Raw genomic sequence first — 18,818 nt, 5'->3', positions numbered from 1 at the left:
TGTTTAATCATTTTTATTTATTCATTAAGCAAAAGATAAACATAACAGTAACAGAAAATTACCATGACTCAGGATTCAATTGAATCAATGACAGTGAGATGTATAAAGCTGTTTTACATGAAGCATGTTGGAAATGATAATATATCATTGAGTCTATTTAGGCATAGGTTGGTGATAAATGTAGGTCACTTATATATTTCCATTATATGTAAATAGGATCATAAAAGTATTTCAGTCTGTGATTGTATTTAGAAAGTGCTCCTCTAAGCTGATGCTCTCTTGGTAATGGTCTCAGACCCAGAATGTTCCTTTAGGGCGTTGATGTCCTCGTTCAATTCACTTGGTGGTGTCTCAGATAATAAGCTTATTGTCTCCAAGACCTTGCTTTTTTTCGATTTCATCTACTTGCCATAGCGGCTTGTTTCATGTGGAGCACAATGTGTGCACCGCTGGTGGTTTTAGGTATTGACTAGGGATACTGACGATTCTTGTGCATAACATTAGTCTCAAAACATGCGGAAATACACGGGTGGGACAAGTTTAATTTAACACTCGGGTAAAATTAGAGCGATTTTAAAATTACACTGCTCCCGAGCTGTTGTATGTATATAGTATGCTCCCCATGCCACTGTCCGGTAAACAAGTTGTAGAAATAAAAAGGTCATTCAAGAGGTTTCTGTGGGGTGAAGGTGGTAGGTCAAAAGTTCTGATGGATGTTCTTCAGAAACTGGTGCACCTGGGTGGTTTCTGTTACCCTAGAATAAGGAAGTACCATACTGCCTTCACGCTGCATACTTTACTGAATAAAGTCATATCATGTCGACTGTCCGAAGTGGGTCCTCATTGAGAGAGGATCAGTCTCTCTGACCCCAAAAGATTGTCTGCGTTAAATGGAAGAGAGACTTAAGATTAGCTTGTCTCCACCGTCTATAAGACATGTTATAAGGGATTGCAAAAGAGTATTGAAATATTTGCTTTGTGGAGATTCATGTATCTGAAAGAATCCAGCTTTGCCGATCAGATTGATAACCACACTCTTTCCTGGATTACTTGGCAAAAAGCAGGCATTTGGAGTCTGTCCCAAGGTTATGATGGCCAAAATATGCTTGATTTTGAGTTCTTTGCGCTTTAAATGTACATTCAGACAGTCTGAAAGTCACTGTCATTGTGTTTGAGGGATCTTTTTCATGTACTTTCTCCATCTAATGCTAGTGTGCATGGTTTGCCCACGGTTTTACGTTTGTCTAGGAGTATGTCGCTTTCTGCATCCCTACTCTATAAACTTCTCACTCTTTCCGGATTCAATCTGGCATCTCAGCATGGTAGGAACAGTTGGGATTCAGACCTAGGCTAGAAGGTGTCCGATTCTGAGTGTAATCGAATATGTGTGGATCACAGCAGGTTCAAAATGTATTTGGACGTGAGGTACACGCAACAGAGGATTACCCATTATAAATATTGGTCCGTGTGGAAAATGTGGTTCTGTGAATTGTTCCAAGAAAATACTTGTCGGAACTGTAGGAGGGATGTGGGTACTTCCTTGCACATGTTCTAGCAATGCCTGAAGGGTCAACAGTTCTGGGATAAAGTTTTTCAGTGTACAGATGTGGTGCTGGGTCTTTCCCTTCCACGTACGCTGCTAATTTGTGTTGGGGCTGTTTCCTGCTACTATTGATCTGTCCGCTGATAGGCTCTTTTGGGTATACAAAACCCTCTTGATGGCCAAAAAGCACATCTTGAGACTTTGGAAGAGAGCGGGACAACCTTCTACTGATGAGTGGCTGTATTTTATTGTTTAACGTGTGGACCTAGCTCGAGAGTAGCAGAACGCTCTATAGAGTGTGGTTAGCTGGCATTTGGGTTGGCATCTTTTAACAATAACACAGTAATGTGAGGTCTGTACATCAGTATCTGTGTCCATTTGAATTAGTTCTTGGTCAAGTGTTGTTGAAAGAGCTATGTTTTGAGAGATTTGCGAAAATTTGAAAATTGTGGGGGCATTCCAAGTTGACATCGGGATCGTGTTCCAGAGGGTGGGTACATGACAAGAGAAGGATTGTTTGAGGGTCCTCTCTTTGCGGACGAGTTGTGATTCAAGTCGGTTGGTCAATTTGCTGCGCAAAGTGCGCGTGCTACCAGATATGTGGAGCTTAGCCGCCAGGTACGCTGGTGTGCTACTCGTAAATGCTTTGTAGATGATACATGCAGTCTTGAACAGTATCCTAGCTTGGAGTGGAAGCCAATGTAGTTTGCGTAGGAGGGGGGTAATTTGGTCAAATATTGGTCCTTCTGTAATAAGACCTGCTGCAGCGTGGTGGACTACTTTTAGGGGAGCCAAGTGAGCAGCTGCAAGCCCTGTTAGGAGAGCATTTCCTCCATCGATGTGCAAGACCACAAGGACCTGCACTACGGTCCAGAAGTCCTGCGGCGGGATGAAGGGTTTGATTTTTCGAAGGGTAGAGATTCTGACCAAGGCTAATTGGGCCTTTTTGGCTGTGTGTTTCTGGAAGGACAGATTGCTGTCAGTGGTGAAGCCCAAGGATTCTGCGGAGTCTGAGAGTTGTGGATCAAATCCTTCTAGGCGCATATCATTGAATCATTGTTGGAAAAGTTGTTTTCTATCAGGCGGACCGATGAGGACGGATTCAGTCTTGGATGGGTTTAGTTTGAGGTAGGCAGTCGACATCCAGGACTGGATGATGGCTAGGTAGTCGTGGAGACGAATGATGTCCAGTTCGCTATTTACTCTCAAGTACAACTGAGTATCATCTGCATATTGGTGGATAGCTATATTGGGATCTTTGAGGAGAGTGCCAAGAGGCTCCTTGTAAAGGTAAATGTGCATCGGTGAGAGGATGGAGCCTTGTTGGACTCTGCAGCAGACCTGAAGTGTTGGATGGACCGTAACAAGTTCATCTGGACAGCCTGGTGTCTGCCTGAGAGGTAAACCAATTCAGGACCATGCCATTGAATCACATCTTATCAGCAAGGAGGGAGAGAAGGATGCAGTGGTCGGCAGTGTCGAATGCAGCCGAGAGGTCAAGGAGGCATGAGTAGCCCTTATACATGATTTCGAGAGCATCATCCACCACTGGATGGTGGGTGTCCTGAATCTACACTTTGGGCGGAACCCTGACTGATAGTAATTTAGGAGGTGGAGTTGTTCAATTCTGAGGAGCTGTATAGCAACTACTTTTTCAAAGATGTTGCCAATAGATGGGAGATTCGTAATGGGCCTGTAGTTGGCCAGGTCGTCTGGATCTAGGGTTGATTTTTGCAAAAAAGGTTGTATGAGACCAGTCTTGAGGGTGCCTGGGAATGATCCTTCTGCGGGCGAGGCATTGATGATGCTGGGGAGCGCATTGAGTACTAGGCCCGTCGAGTGTTTGATGGAGTCTGGAATTATATTGTCAGAGTAAGAAGTAGGCTTGAGGGAGGCAATCACTTTTAGGAGATGTGGGGGAAAGAGAGGAGTATATTCGGTCCAGAGGGGTGTAGTGTGCGTACAGGAGATGCTAATGCTGTGAGTGGTTGATTCAATGGTCTCTCGGATTTTGTCTATTCAATAAAAAATGTGGTGTTTCTGTTGCAGTTTTCCTGAGTTGTTGGCAGTGGCGTCGCCAGGAATCAAATTTAGGAGGGGCACATAGGGGGCCAAAGACAAAAGTAAGGGGGCACAGACAAATGTAGGGGGAGAACATGGTCACTGCTCCTCTTAGGTAGGGGGGCACAGGGTTTCACAGGGGGGGCCCCGGCCACCTCATTCCCCTCCTAGCGACACCACTGGTTGTTGGTACCTCAGGGTCGCATTAGGGTTTGGTGCAATGCTTTACTAGTTTGCTGCTTTTATTCAAATAGGGAGTGTCTTTTCAAACTAAAAAGCAGCAGGACATGTATGATGATATTTGGGGTACATTCCACGAATTATATGTTTAATATGTTAATTCCCACCCCCTCCTTTTCTTTTCTCTTTTTCCTTTTATATGCATTTGCCGACTTACTGTTGTCTCTATTTTCAATGTTCTCTTTTGATCTTTGTATTTGACTTACTGGTCTTCTTTTTGCTGGAAAACCAATAAAGTATATTTCAGAAAAAAACTAAAAACTTTAAGGCCAAGCCAAACGATATGAGACACTTTAACGTTTACTCTACAATCTCCCACCACATGCTATTTGAACATTCGTGCAATGAGACCGAAGCTACCCAAGCAGGATTTTGTTGTGGGTCCGTTGACCGGGCACTGCAGTGCTTATGGATTCTTGAAAAGTACCGCAAAGGACCCTGATAGCTGTTTGATGCAGGGCTATGTATCTGGCTCTTCGCTGCTCCTTCGTACATGGGCACCACACACCCTTGCTGTCACTGGGCAGTCAGCAACTCTTCCTTTGGATGCCACTCTCCTGTGAACAGCTGCATCACTGGCAGACTTCTCCTTTTCGCTCCTCACTGAACAGTCATCCACATAAGGAACCTTGCTAATAGCTGGAAGGGGCCTTGTGGCAAAGGCCTGGCGCAACCCAACCGTGGCGCCATTGCGTACAAAGTCAGGCACAGCCAAGAGAGAGCAAGCTCCAAGCTGTAGCACCTTTTATACACTCTGTCTGGCCATCGGAGGACTGGTCCACTCTTGTCGCCGATCCCTGGAATGTCTTGCCCTAGAATATTCTGTCCCCTTGCAGGAATAGTCTAGGTAGCATGTAGTGAGGGATTACATCACCCTTTTTGGTGACAATGTATCACAGTCCTAATCAACCTTGTTTGCCATTTGCAGCAAGGAAGAAGCAAGCTCAACATGAAAAATCATTTTCAGCTTTCACTAGAACTGTTCCGTATTAGGGTACTGGGCCACAGCCTTCTGTAATTTCTGGAGTTTAGAGGCACCCAGGTAAATATCATTCGAGCTGTCCAGGTGTGAAATGGCTAGTGCAATAACTCTGTCTTGTTTTATTTATTTATTTATGATGTGTAAGTCAAATAAGGAACTAATTTCCTAGTGGAAACAATAAAAAGATGCTTGTGTTTATGACTTGGTTAATCTAATACTGTAGAGAAAGGCCAGACTTCTTATAATCACAAGGTTTTTTTTTACCTCTGAGGTGGGCTGCAGACCGGCCTAGCGAGTCAGGCCATACATACACATGGTAGATCTAGGTGAGGAGAGCCAGCGACGAGCATTTTCCAGTTGCGGCCTCTGTTTTGAGAAATTCGGCTGCAGGTTTCCTACAAGAAAAAGAGGCAATTTGACTAGTTTAGTAATAAATATGAACTGAAAACCGACCTTATTGTACACAGTAGCCAGTATTAAGAGGCTTCTGTATGTTAAACACCCACCTGCCAGCAACTGGATTATTTAGATTGGTCTACTCGCTGTAAAAATATAGCTATCAGTACATTTAAAAAAACGTATGAAACTCTTTACCTGGAGAAATGATGATTTAAACACACTGCGTTCCACTGGAGCCTTTAACCGCAAGGTTCATTTTATTGACTGTTTTGTTGGTGTTTTTTCATCTTAAAAAAGCCCAGAAAGGCCTTTTGTCCGAAGGTTGCAGTGACCGCAAGAATTTACTAGGATATGACCGCACAACAGAGCAATGCAAGGACAATTTAAGGGGGAAGTTGCCTGCAGGCAACAACATAAAACATTCAGTCGCAATAGTCTGCTTTTAAGAAACACTGGCAGTGACTTCAAGCTCACATGTTGATGTTAAGGCTTGCTTAAGTTACCTCAAAGAGATCCAAGGAGAGTGTGTTTTTGACAGGGTGCAGGAGGTGTGAGGGAGGGCAGTAAGTGGGTGGGAACGCCCATAGGGATTAGCATGGCCTAGGGCAGTCAATGGATGGGTAAATAATCAAACACCTACTCACTTTGTGTCCCTTCTCACGTGCCTGTTAGGCTGTAGTCCAGTGCAATAGTTTCGGCTTAAAGGTATAGGCAAAACGAAAAAGGACATCTGCATAGGACTAACACAATCACTGTAAAAAGGCATAATGCTAAGGAATAACACAGTCACTGTAAAAGGACATAATGCACGCAAAAATATGATTACAGAAACTGAGTGCCGATAAGAGCACAATGCACGAGAGCGATCCCGTACATGAAGCTGGAAAGCGGTATTGCGGTGTTCTAGTAAGGGACGGAAGAACAGAGCTTAAGGGGTGGGCATTGCAGAAGGGATGCAAGCTTTGCAGTCTCCTGCCTGTCTGACCGTCGCCGTCGTTGTCTGGTTTCGGCGTGTTTGCGTCCTGTTTTAGTGGTGGGTCGGGCGCATCTTGGCCTTCTGTTTACAGGCTGTTGTGGTTGCTGTCACGGCCGGGGCTGGCAATGCTGCAGGGGCTGCTGCAAGTCCTGCTGCTTCTGCTGCAGGTTCACGAGGGGGCGCCGCCACGGCAGCAGCTCTGGGGGTCTGCACAGGACGACTGCCGCCGGTTCTAGGTCCGGTTTGTATTTTGCACTTCCTATTGTCCGAATCTCACCCCCCTTCTTCTGCTGCAGCCTGCCAACATACCCTTCAAATTCATCTATTCGAAATGCATGGAAAGATTGGGAACGGCGCTCGTTTTAGGAACACGGCTTTGCATTCTGGGAGTTGGTCATATTTTCTGTTATAACCAAAGGCGACCTGGAATGCAAAGTGTTGTGGTTAAAAACCACATTTGGCTGAAGTTGTCGGGTATGGTTTGGGGCAGCTTGGTAGCTGCCCTCTGGCATCAGGCGCATTCCTATGGCTTTTAAGCAAAGATCCCTTTGCATGCTGCAACCTGTAGGACACTTGGGGACAAATCAAAACTGCAAGCCCAGTCATACAAAGGGCTCTTAAGCTAAAAAAAGCAGGAATTGGATAAAGGTGCTTCCATGAGTTGACAAGTCTGGTGTTCTGACATAATATTTATAGAAGGTGGTTGATACTGTCTGGTCTGACCAAATAGAGATGGCACCAATAAATAATAGGACCAGTATCACACAATGTACACATCCAACATATCCCAAACATGACCTGCGTCCATAAAAAATGTAGACTCGTGTATTCCGTTAAAAAGATACATTGGTTAATAATATAAGAATCAATTGGTGCATTTCAGCTGCGAGGTGGAGCATGCCACTTCTTTGAGCTCAGCCAATAGTGTATGTAGTACCTCTATGTTCCTGCATTGCCTTCTCCCTTTCCCTCTCACGAGCAGTGTTTCTCCCTCCTTTTGGGCTCTGCGTGCCTCTTCTTTGGGTCCAGTACGTGTCTTCTTTGGACCCTGCATGTCTCTTCATTCGGCGTTCCCTCTTTGGGGTTCTCTCTGCGCCACAGTCTGCTCTGAGTGTGCAACCTTGGGGTTCTGCATACCCCTCCCTTCTGAGCTTTTAGAGCTCTGCGGGTCCCTCCCTTGGGCTTGGCGCCCCTTCCCCCTCCTTTGGAACCCTGCATGACCCTGTTTTGTCCTCTATGTGGCCCTCCTATGGCTCTGCCCACCTTCCTTAAGGCTCTGCCTGCCCTTCTTCATTGATCTTCATGTGCCCCTCTTTGTGGTTTCTGCGTGCCCCTCTTTTTTTGCTCTGCCTTCTCCACCGTTGGGTTTTACTTGCTCAACTTTTGGGGTCTGCTTCGGCCGTTATGGGGAGTCTGTCTGCCATTCGCACTGTCCGCCCCTACTCTGGACTCTGCTTTCCCTTCCTTTGGGCCCGGCCTGCCCACCTTTGGGCCCGGCCTGCCCACCTTTGGGCCCAGCCTGCCCCACCTTTGGACTCTGCCCACCTTTGGGTTATGCCTGGCCCTCCTATTAGGCTCGGCCTACCCCACGATTGGTCCCTTCCCTCCTCACCGTTGGGCACTACCTGCCCTTAGCCCGTCTGCCCTGTGGGTGCCCCTCTTGGCACGTGCGTGTCCCACCTTTGGGCCCTGTCTAATTTGAAGCTCGGCCCTCCTTTGCCTCTGCATGCCCTGCCTTTGGGCCCTGCAATGCTCTTTCTTGGGCTTTGTGTGCGTTAACATTTGGCTGTATATACCCCCTGACAGTAGAGTAACTTTGCTGAAAATGTTGGGGGGGACATGACATCTGAAGAAAAGTTGCCCAAGCCAAATTAATGGGGACAAAATGGTGTGCCATGAAAGTTGGGGGGGGGGACAAACACCCCCGTCCCCACCTAAAATTACGCCCATGCCCCCCTGAGCTCTGCTTGTCCCTACTATGACTTTACGTGACCTTCCTTTGAGCTCTGTGCCCTTCTTTGGGCTGTACGTCACTCTTTGAGCCCAGCAATGCTCTCTTTGTGCCCAGAGTTTCCTGTGGCGACCAAATGTCTTCAGTTTTCACCCAAGGTTTTGCTTGTGCTGTTCTAGATAATTCCCCATTGGAGCCAAAGATCATGCTGCCCAGAAGCCCCCAAGGATTTTGTGGGTACTTGTTGAGACAAAAAAACGGAGATTTTGTTTTAATACCTCCTCCGAATTTCCTTAAATGGGGTCCTGTTTAGTCTTCCAGTGAGGGACTGGCGTGTGACTCTGAAGGATAGCAGCATTTCCCTTGTGGCTACCAATGATGTCTTGGCAGCACCCAGGGCTTACCCCTTATATGGCACTGGAGGTTCCCCCATTTGGCCTCACAAAACCGCCCTGGAAGGGCTGGTACTCGAGGTGCCAATGCATGCCCTTTTCATTGTTAATGGAAATGTTTTTTTTTGGATGGCGAGGGGGGGGGGCGAGTTATTCTTCAGACTCACTTATATTTTTGCACAGTTGTCAAGAAATGTACCATCTTGTTTGCCCTGTGAAGAAAAACCTCTTTTCTGTAGAATGTTTAACTGGGCACAGAGTACATGCTTTGCAGGTTACCTTTTCCTTCATGCTTTCTGGTCTTTTCAAATGGGAAGATCCAGATATTAGGATTTCAGCCGCTTTTAATAAAGTGTCCCCAATGTGGAATGTTGCTGCTATGCACGTCAATTGGCCTTTCGTTGGACCCGCTGAGAGTTCTTGGCTCGAGAGCTCTGTTTACAGGCCTGTTGTTTCTACAGTCAGCGTCAGACGCATCTGTCTTGCATTCACTAACCCATCGCTGAACTTTCTACCGGAAGCTGCCAAAAGTATTCCAAGATGTGAGCCGCAGTGACTGCGGTTCGACTGCCACAACAAATCATGAGCACGTTTTACAGCCAGAAAAGATGTAGACAACACAAAATAACCCAGAACGCAAATTCAATTTTGAATTCCTGTAGCAGCTGTTTGCTGTGGACTGTTTTTGTAAATCTCTGGTCCGTTAAATTGTTTTATTAATAGGTTAGCACCTGACACACATGCTACTTTTTGTGTTAATGTAAAGCATTTCCTGTGAGGTGTCTCTTGAGGTTTCTGTTCGAATTTCTTATTTAAGCCACCTTCCTGTAGCAACATTTTAAGCAATGCAGCCAGGGCGGAGTTCGCAACTAGGCACCCTTAGCCAGCATTCATGGCAGTACCTTAACCCCATTTTCGGCCATGGCTCAAGGTGGGTGTTTTTTTTTTTTTATACAGAAAGAGGCACTGCCAACACCAGTGCCCAACACGAATGCTTTCCATTCCACTTTGGGTCTCACCCTAAGTTACTAAGGGAATCCAGACGTGCCCCCTTGCTCACTTCTCTCAGAGAGGCACAGCTCCTCCCTACTGATGAGGTCCAACCAGACCGAAACACCTGTCTAGGGTTGCTGTTGGTACTCTTGTTCAGAGGAGAATTGCCTAGCATTTTGGTGCTGGACTGCCCCAGGGCAGGACAAAGACTGATATGTTTGGGATATTTCTTCTCTGTGAAAGATAGTGAGCTAAAGACTCTGGGTAAGTCTCGCGTAACTGGGGCTAATGTCCGGCAGAGGGACTCGCAGGAACCCCCTTGTTAATTTGTCCACTCCACTCAGAAAATTCTTTTTCTTGAAATCTACTGAATGGTTAGTACGTATTTATTTATTTTTTTATAACAAATGTCTGATACATGCATTCAGCCCTAAATACAAGCGGTTTATCGGCCACTTAATCCCTAAAAATAGGCAAATACCCCCCAAAAAAACAGCGAGTACAAATACTCCCACCAAAAATGGGAACGTGACCCATCGGAGCATAACTGCCCCTTCTGCCTCCTTCCACCCTCTCTCCCTCCTGTTTCCACCACACAACACAATGGATTTGATTGGACCAGTAGTAAAGGTACTGCCACAGAAGCTCTACTATTATGGCTGCTTGATATGAAGAAGTAAAAATGTACCTTTTAATGTGCATGAATAATTTCTTACAAAACATGTTTTATTTTTTACAAGTAAAATATTTTTTTACTCACTTTTTATATACTCCCATCCTTTGGGAAAGGGACTTACTTTTTTACTCCCTAAAAACATATTTTACTCCCAACTTAAAAAATAGGGGGTGAAATACTCCCACTATAAAATCTTATCTGGAGCACTGCGTGCATTCAATATCAGTAAAATCATCAATACTCGACTCTAGAATCCATTCAGCTAAGTTCGGTACTCAAGTCTATAATCAATACCATTGGGATCACTACTCGACCTTTAGGATCAGTACGCGAGTCTATATTGATTCCATTAGGAGCCTGTAATCAATTCCATTAAGATCACTACTTAAATCTATAAGCAATTCATGGTGCTGGAGCATAGAAAGCATGCAATGAAAGATCTGATCAGATATCATGAACATAGCGGCCACAATTCCCACCGGTTAAACGCGTCTTTAGATAAGCTAACGGGCACAATAGAATTAGTAAACCAAATCAAACAGTGGACCAAAAGAGACCGGAGCGGGCTGAAGTAATAATAATAAAAACAGGTTGTAAGTCAGGAAAAGGCATTACATTTAGAACAGATGTCCTCATCAATATAACAGCCTTTCGTTCTATTAAATATTCTTTTTGTTGTTCTTTGGTACAGTTTCCTATCATCCAGCTGGTACATGTTCCAGACTGTTAAAATCTGTTTTACTGACTACGTTTGCTCTTCAGAGACGTATAGTCTGAGGTATGTCAAATGGACCTGGGAGAGCTTAGAGTGACTGTCAAAGGTAATGTTCGCATGAAACTGGTAGTCCATCAAACGACACCAATCATTTGGACCCCTATGAACATATGCAAGTTGGACCTTTTAGACTCAGAGTTTTGAGCTTGTCATGCATAGCCTGGGAGGCATTTAGTCACATCTTCTGAAGCTGTGCCAGAGGTACGTCAGTTTAGGCTGATTACGTTGGATACAGCGGACATAGTCCTCTACACTACAATTCATTGAGTGGTGCTGCTTGAGTTCCTGTTTCCTATTACCTTCTACTGCGCTTAACAGGACCTTGTTCTGCACAAAACCGATAATCGGGCAGTTTATGGGTTTTACTGTTGAGCTTGGGCTGCTGCTGTGCCGAACCAAGTGATGCTCACCGCCTCATTGAATGCATGGGGGAGGTAGAGTCCATGCACCTTTTATCCTTTTCATGGGCCTGGGGGCAAAAATCCAGCCCGCTTTACTCTTAATGTTCTTTTGTTAGATATGATTGCGGCAGTGAAAAGCCTGATGTAGTGACATTGCTGAACTAGCTGCTAGTTAGTGTATTTGTCCTGGACACCAAGAGTGGAAACCAAAGCCCGTAATGAAAGCAATATCAGAGATGAAGAATAATGAAAGATCGGCAAAGGCCGCTCTCAGCATCAGCACCTATATGCCCAAGAGGCTAATTAACAAGAAACCTTCAAGGTAATGGTTCGCCTCGAAGTGAAACTGGTCTAGTCGCTCCTCTACTCGGGCAGTGTTAACAGCAATATACGGATAGAGTTGCTGTCCTCTCCCTAATGCCCGGAGAAAGAAACGTATCACTATGTGCTGTATCCATGGTGATTGGGTACTCGATAACCACCCAACACTCTTGATCACCATAAGGAGCTGCAGGTGGAACATCGATGTCTGGCGATCCAAATCTGCCAGAAGACCTAGTGCTCGGAAATAGATTTCCCTTGTTCCAGGAATGGATAGATTCCCTCTGTCAACAAATGCAAAACTGTAAGACTGGTTCCCAGTAAGCCAGTCCTGGCTCAGAGGGAGGAAATGCAGCAGAGAGAACCCCAATTCCTGTCCCACACCCCGTGCCAGGATGCCTGCGTGTCGACCATTGCCTCACAACATTCCTCTACCCCAAGATGCTGACCAGTCTCGTTCTATCTTTTGTAGTGCCTGTTGTTATGTTTATATTAATTTGCCATTAAATACACAGGATTCTTCTGTGTGTAGACCATCTCGATTAATCCATACCTTCTTACTGACTTTCTCTACATTCTAGAGCTCTCAAATCTTGCCCACATTCTTTTACAGTATTCTATAAGCATTATGCACTATAACTATGTTATTCTAGGATATAACAATACACAACAACACCCCCCATACTTATCATCTCACTTCATCCTTATAACTTAACAAGTAAATTTGTACTTACAATATAGCAGGCTCATTTTACATCTGCTCAATTAGACGAGCCGGCTTTCGACTCATTCTACAAGGCCAACTCCTTGGAATTATATCATGCAGTTCAGATCTGACATTACATTCTGACTCCACTAACCCAGAATTTTCTGGACTAGCAATATAATCCACAGACAAGTTATCAAAAAAAGGAAAATCCATGTCTTCAGGCATCCCTGTCAAATCTTCATCTGCATCTTCCTCCTCATGAAATAGTCTTCTAAAAAATGAAGCATTCCTTGTTATCTCACATTAATAATAATAATTTAGCATTTATATAGCGCTACAAACCCTCAGGTATCTGAGCGCTGCTCATTATTGCCCACGGTGTGTGGTGTTCATTTATCGACCTCGGAAGGATGAAAGGCTGAGTTTGGCCTTGCCGGGATTCAAACTTTCGTCAGCAGGCTCTGCGCAGATGTCAAAGCAAGCGCTCTACTCACTGTGCTATCTGACCGGCTAGCTACCAACTGACATTCATCTCCCACAGCTGTCACCATGGGACCCTCAATCTTCACAATCTTTAACAGCGAAGGCCTGTATCTAGAGTCCAGCTTTCTACGCTGTCTTTGTTGCACTAGAACAGAATCTCCCACCTTTCATTTGTTTTCACTTGAATTCCTCTTGATATCAGTCCACTCTTTAATTCTTTTCCTTTTCAACCTATCTCTTTCTCTAATCTCATCATCCTCCACAGGCATATAATTTTCCATCTGTGGAAGCCTAGTTCAAGGTTTATATCGAATCATCAAACTAGAAGGTGAACGTCCAGTCATCTCATGAGGAGTATTACGATAACATCGCAACATCTGAGATATTGCCTGAGGCATCGACATATTGTCCACAACTGCCTTCTGTCGAGTTCTTTTTATAGTGTCCATAAATCTCTCAGCCATGCCATTAGCTTGTGGCCATAATGGTGTGATCGTTTAAAGCCAAGATGTACAGCAAATTTACTAAATTCATGACCCTGAAAAGGTGGTCCATCTTCAGTTTTAACAACATTCGGGACACCCCCTTCGAATGAACAAGTCTTCCATAACTACAGCTACATGGTGAAAAGCAGTAGATGCCAAATGCTTGACCATTGGAAAACGTGAATATTCATCCACAGCTACCAATAGATATCCTCCTCCTTCAAGTGGGCCAAAGAAATCAATGGCTACTCTATTCCAGGGTCCATCAGGCAATGGCACTACCTGAGGAGGCTCGGAGTGTTTTCCAGACATAGTCACTTGACAAGCAATACAGTGTTGTAAAGGGTCCTCAACAATGACATCCATATCAGGAAACCACACTTGATTCCTGAGAAAACATTTTGTATTTGCAATTCCACGATTTCCTTCATGCACCAGCATTACAAGTACTTTCCGCAATCTTTTAGGAGCCACCAACCTATTTCCTCTCAGTAGCACTCCTTGTTCAGTTGACGATAATTCACTACTCACTCTGTCTATCCTTTCTAGATCTCTTCCCACCCCATCTTCCACTTGAATTTTACTCCAACATTTCCATTTAACTTCTTTAACAGCCAGTTGAATTGTAGAATCCTCTTTACTTTTTTCCACAAATATCTCTTTGGTGACTGCCACTGGTAATGCATTAAGTAACAAATATGACAGATATTCTTGTGCTTCTGCTTGCATTTTACTCTCAGTATCCTCTTTTGAATGCCTCGATAAATAAGCTGCTGGGTTGGCTTCCTTCCCCGGTTTATGAATGATGTTACAATAATATGGTGTCCAGTCAACTCGTTGAAAAAAAACTGGTGGACTGCAATTTGGTCGACGCAATTTGGTCGAAAACCAAATGGTCGAATTTTTTTTTATTTATATATTTATTTTTCGGGTTTTCGTTTAGTTAAATAAGGGGTGTTTAGAGAAAAAAAGGGGGTGGGGGGGACCCCCCCCCCAAAAAAAAAAGGGTTAAAATAAAAATAAAAAAAAAATTCGACCATTTGGTTTTCGACCAAATTGGTTCGACCATTTGTCTGGTCGACCAATTTTTTTCGACCAAATGACTGGCAACCCAATCATATGCCTTTAAACAAATTCCCCATCTTTCAATCCTCTGAGGCATCCTAACTCTGGGGTTACCAAATAGAGACAGAAGAGCCTGATGGTCTGTAATCAAAGTGAATGGTCTTCCAATTACAAAATGATGAAACTTCTCACAAGCCCACACTGCTGCCAAACTTTCTCTTTCTGCTTGTGAATATGCCTGTTCAAAAGAACTTAAAGCACGACTTACATAAGCCACAACAAGTCTTACAATTTCTTTTCCTGGTTATATTTGTGCCAAAATAGCACCCAGACCCACTGGGCTTGCATCCACCGTGAGTTCAGTCTCCCAACTGGGGTTAAAATATTCCAATTGTCGCTCACTTGCCAGCTCATTTTTTATCAACTCAAAACTTTCTTTGCATTCTTCATTCCACAGAAATGGCACATCTCTCTTCAACAACTGTCCCAAAGCATTGTTCATTGTTGCATAATAGGGCAAATACCTCGCACAATACCCAGTCATTCCTAAAAATGATCTCGCCTCAGCCACGTCCTTTGGAGGATCCAACCCTAGAATTGTATTCACTTTCTCTGGGTCTGCCTTGTTCCAGTTTTCTGAAAAAATATGTCTGAAAAATCTTAAACTCTTCTTGTTCACCTCACACTTTAGGCCATTCATTGTCAACCCATTATCTTGAAGGTTCTTGCACACTTGTTCCAAGGCCTCATGTTGACTTTGATTTACTCCATATATTAGTATATCATCACTATAATTAAATGCATGTTTTACTGGTGCAATAACTCTTCTTATCATCTCTTGGAATATCTCCGCTGCAGAAGAAATACCAAAACTCCGTTTTTTGTACCTAAACAGTCCATCATGTGTCGTAAAAAAGTGGTTATCGGTCTTGAATCCGGATCAATTACCAACTAATGATATCCTTGGTTTAGATCTAATTTCGTGAATCTGGTAGCTTGATTCAAACAAATTATCATGTCCTCAATACTTGGTCCTGGATGTCGCTCCCTCTGTATCGCTGTATTAGGAATCCTCATGTCCACACATAAACGAAGATGACCATCTGCCTAAGGTACCACTACAGGGACAGCAGAGACACCCATGGAGTAGGCCCACCATCAACTTTCTCAATGATATTATTGTCAATTAATTGTTGTAATTCTTTAGACACTAAGGCCTGCAAATGAAACCCGATCCGCCTGGGGTGCTGATGAACCGGGCAAACTGCTGGATCAATATGTAAATGTATCACACTATCCTTTAGTTTTCCAACATCCTTAAATAATTTTGGAAACTTCTTTAACTTTTTGAAATCCAATGTCCCTTCTGCAAGAGCACATACATTGTGACAGCGTGAAGGAAAACCTTGTATCTTTTCTGACTGATCATACTTAACAGCAATGAGCTGTAATTATGTGGCAGTTTTGCAACTGATAAGACATCTTCCTACTGCTGGAGTACTTATAATATGCATGTTAACTGACACACACTGTCCATTATGAATCAAATCACATTGAAATTGTCCTTTTGTCATTAATTTGCCATTAAATACACAGGAGTCAGCCATGTGTAGACCATCTCGTTTAATCCATACCTTCTTACTGACTTTCTCTACATTCAGAGCTCTCGAATCTTGCCCACATTCTTTTACAGTATTCTATGAGCATTATGCACTACAACTAAGTTATTCTAGGATATAACAATACACAACACCTGTGAAGCAGACGAGCAGCAGAGTGCTAAATCCCAACCATGTCTGCAACAGAGCCACAGAGACGAGCCACCTGTGACCAGAAGCAACCGTCCAGATGCTGTGAATCCAGTGTCGCGCTGCAGCAGGGAAAGCCTGGGAAAGGGAGACTGGTGTCGCAGGACGCACGTGAGCCTGCATTAATTAGGTGCTCGCTTTGACATCCAGACGGGAGCTGCACCAGAGACTTGTGTTTTAATCTTGTCCCACAAGGGACATGAGAGAGGGGCCAGAGCCCCTGTTGAGACTATAGTTGCTGGGGAGAACGACTGCCATGGAAACCCTGACACAGACTCAAGTCACAGAACTAGCGGGTCCGCCATGGTCGAGTGGCTGTTCCTCCATGGCAAGAAAGTGGGCAGGCTTAGTGCCATATGCCTTTTTTCAAATGTAATACCTTCAGGGTGGGGCTCAGCCCCCTTATAAAGACTTCCCCTTGCATGTACACCTCCCTGAAGGGGAAATTGGTCAGAATTGGCTAGGTGAAGCTGTTAAGTTAGGAAAGAGGGAGGGAAATGTAAGCGGTGGACAGGAAACTGGAAGTGTGGGTTGTCCGGGTGATGTCAGGGGATCAGAAGCAGGCAGACCAAGAGACCAGCAGAAGGTAGACGAAAGTGGCAAGGTGTGAGGCAGTGTTTGGAGAAAGGTGAGGTATTTGCAAGTGAGTGTCGGGGTACTGCAGAGTGAGTACCTACCTGTTTGTGTAGCAGGTGGATAGGAGTTATTGTAAAGAGTGGATGTAAAAGGATTGTTACTGGATAAAGGGAGGGTGTTTGTGTAATGAAGTGGGAGGAGGGGAGAAGTGGTGGAAGGAGTGGGGTAGTAGTAGAAGGAATCTAGCAGGAGTGGGAGGAGCGTAGTGGTAGGAGTGAGGTGCAGAGCATTAGTCTTAGTGTGCGGAGGGGTACTAGTGTGAGTAGCAGTGAGAGGAGAAATGGTAGGAGTGAAAGGGGTAGTCTTGGTAGGAGGTGTAGTAGTGTTTGAGGAGACGTGGTAGTGGCTTAGGAGTAGGGGTAGGGGTGGTAGTAGAGGGGTGAAGGAAAAGAGTTAACCTCAAAGAGTGGAGGCAGAATCGAGGTGAAGTGAAACAACGAATGGAGGACTCGAGAAGAGGATGTAGGTAGAGTAGAAGCATCGGGTGACGGTGGGCATTTGTGGAACTAGGAACATCTTGCGGAGTAATTGCAAGGCACAGCCCCTTTTTCTGTTAGAACACTAACCTGTGTCAAGAGTAAATAAAGTTAGGGTGAAAACCAAATACTAAAAAGATGCTGTAAATCTAGATAACGTCGGTTCTCATTAATTGCAACTTATATTTAAACCGTTAAAATTCAGAAACTAGCAAATTATGACTGCAGAGTCTTGGACTCACTTCCATATTCCCGGTTTGTGCCACAAGACCAACATTTATCGCAGGGTTTTTCCACAGACGGGAGATCTCATAGAGTAAATATTTTTCCTCTGGCACTTCATTACTCCTCCTTTATTTCTTTATTACATGTCTTACCATCGGAGGGGTGGTATTAATTGGGAGTTTCCTATCCATATATAGTAGGCTAACAAGTGCAATTGTCGAAACATTGTCCCTTTCTACAAGGGCCCAATTTGGACTATCTCTGTGATCTGCTCTAAACCGTAGTGTCTGAGCATTGTGATATTGTTACATTTTAGGGTAACCAAATCCTCCCGATTGTAACGATCTCTGGAGTACATCCATTGGGATTTTTACTCTACCACCGTCTTCCCACAAAAATGTATTAAAAACCTTGTTTATTTATTTATTTATTTATGGCATTTGTTATACGCCCAGACCCTGGGGTATCACGGCGTACTTTCAAAACATCTTAAATCTCTGGTTACAATAGAGGAAATGGTTAGTTATGTACAGGATACAACATCAGTATCCTGTATGTATCTAACCATTTCTATGTTATCCATGTTATCTCGAATACCAGCCGACCCGAAAGAGGCAGGGGGAGCATACTAAACACACACAACTTGGGGAGTAAAGTCATTTTAATTATCTTATCCCAAAGCGACCGGTTCAATTTTTCCCATTTTCTACACAGCACAGATATTTACACAAGTTTCAGTTGGATGTTGTTGGTTAGGAGCAAATAAACATCTCTAGCAACCTGGATACCTGAGTATTTAAAACCTTCATTGGACCACACATCTTGCCCAACTCCAAAGAAACCTCTATGGCAAGAAGTCGAAATAGGAAAGATTATCATTTTGGAGGTATTGATCTTCTCAGCCCATGATTATACGTTTATCACAACGTATGCATATTTCTGCCTCTGTGCTTTATGCACTTTTGAAACCCCCCCTCCAGCTTGATTCTGCCTCTCAACATGGTAGAACTTCTTGGGAATCAGATCTGGGTCTAAGGCTGTCTGATAATGAATGGATTTGGATATGTACGGGACCCAGTTGTTTTAAAATAGACTTGGATCTGCTTTTCGCGCTGTAGAGGATAATTTATTATGTATATTGATCTCTGTGGAAAATAAGGTCTTGAAAGAAAGCCCAGGCAACACTTGTACTTGTAAGAAACAAATTGTTACCGCCCTGCA

At 44.1% G+C, this 18,818-nt stretch overlaps 1 protein-coding gene across 6 annotated transcripts in view; it reads left to right on the top strand.

Annotated features, from left to right (window-relative positions):
- The window catches only part of MVB12B (multivesicular body subunit 12B), a 786,673-nt gene that overhangs the window by 167,473 nt on the left and 600,382 nt on the right, over positions 1-18,818 (top strand). The window contains exon 1 of one of the 6 annotated variants that reach the window (XM_069609390.1): positions 6,267-6,437. The exons of the other annotated variants lie outside the window; for them this stretch is intronic. The gene's annotated coding sequence lies outside the window, so the exon portion shown is untranslated. Of the gene's footprint in view, positions 1-6,266; positions 6,438-18,818 lie in introns of those variants that run through there. 6 annotated transcript variants of the gene reach the window in all.

Source organism: Ambystoma mexicanum, chromosome 8, assembly GCF_040938575.1.
Source record: "Ambystoma mexicanum isolate Mex_15411 chromosome 8, UKY_AmexF1_1, whole genome shotgun sequence".
NCBI classification, from domain to species: domain Eukaryota; kingdom Metazoa; phylum Chordata; class Amphibia; order Caudata; family Ambystomatidae; genus Ambystoma; species Ambystoma mexicanum.
This window is presented reverse-complemented; position numbering and strand designations above follow the sequence as displayed.